Source organism: Trachymyrmex cornetzi, unplaced genomic scaffold (genome assembly GCF_001594075.2).
Source record: "Trachymyrmex cornetzi isolate Tcor2-1 unplaced genomic scaffold, Tcor1.1 scaffold122, whole genome shotgun sequence".
NCBI classification, from domain to species: domain Eukaryota; kingdom Metazoa; phylum Arthropoda; class Insecta; order Hymenoptera; family Formicidae; genus Trachymyrmex; species Trachymyrmex cornetzi.
Window position 1 is genome coordinate 1,813,959 of NW_017295784.1, and position 984 is coordinate 1,814,942.

Here is a 984-nt window from a genome sequence, read left to right on the forward strand (position 1 = left end):
ATACATATAAAAAATTACAATAATGGATGTATTTTATTATTATTAAATATATTCCTTCGTAAACCACTATTGTATAAGGAAATCATTCTATCCGTTTATTTTTAATATGAGATGATTTTTAATCAGGTGTGGCAGAACATATTTTCTCGCGAATTTTAATATTATACTAAAGATGTAATAAAAATGGTGATTATAATTGACATGCTACCCAAATTATTACTATCGTAAGTAATCTGACAAGAGAGAAGAGATTCGGGATGCACACCCTTCTGTAATAAGATCACTGCCGGTATTTGACGGATGCTTAACTTTTCTTTGCAAATGGATCTCGTAAATTTGACGTAAAATCAGAATACATTAAGTTTGCTCTCCACTGAAGATTGTTCTTCTTCTTTGTATCGGATACTGTAACCAGCGTACGACAAGGCGGAGAGACTTTGGTATGATGAAATTATTGAGATATCTTGAACGCGATGAAATAGTGCTGTTATAAATATGTTAACGACTTTTTATCGCGATATTATTAAGTTTTATATTCACAAATTAATAATTAATAGTAAATATAATCTAATTGTTGTTAGTATTTCTTCTATGTTTATCAATATTTTATTAAACATTATGGTTTAGAAAAATTTGTGTTATTGTATGTATTTTCGACGTATTCGTGTAATCCCGCGTTACTAAAATTTGTTAATTATGCTTCTATATAATCATTTTTATTATATTTTGAACAGCATTTATAATTGTATATTGTATTGTAAATAATTATTGTAATTGTAATATCGAATGGTATAAAGGATCACAATAAAGAATAATATTATAGTATAAAAGTTATTGCAATTTTATTAGCCAAATACAATAAAATAATATTAGACATAAAAATAAAAAAAAAATTAAAAATATACTTACCTGCAAAAACGGGCTACTAAATTTATTAGTAATTCGTTTTTTTTATGGGTAAGTACACTTACACAAAGAAAAGAG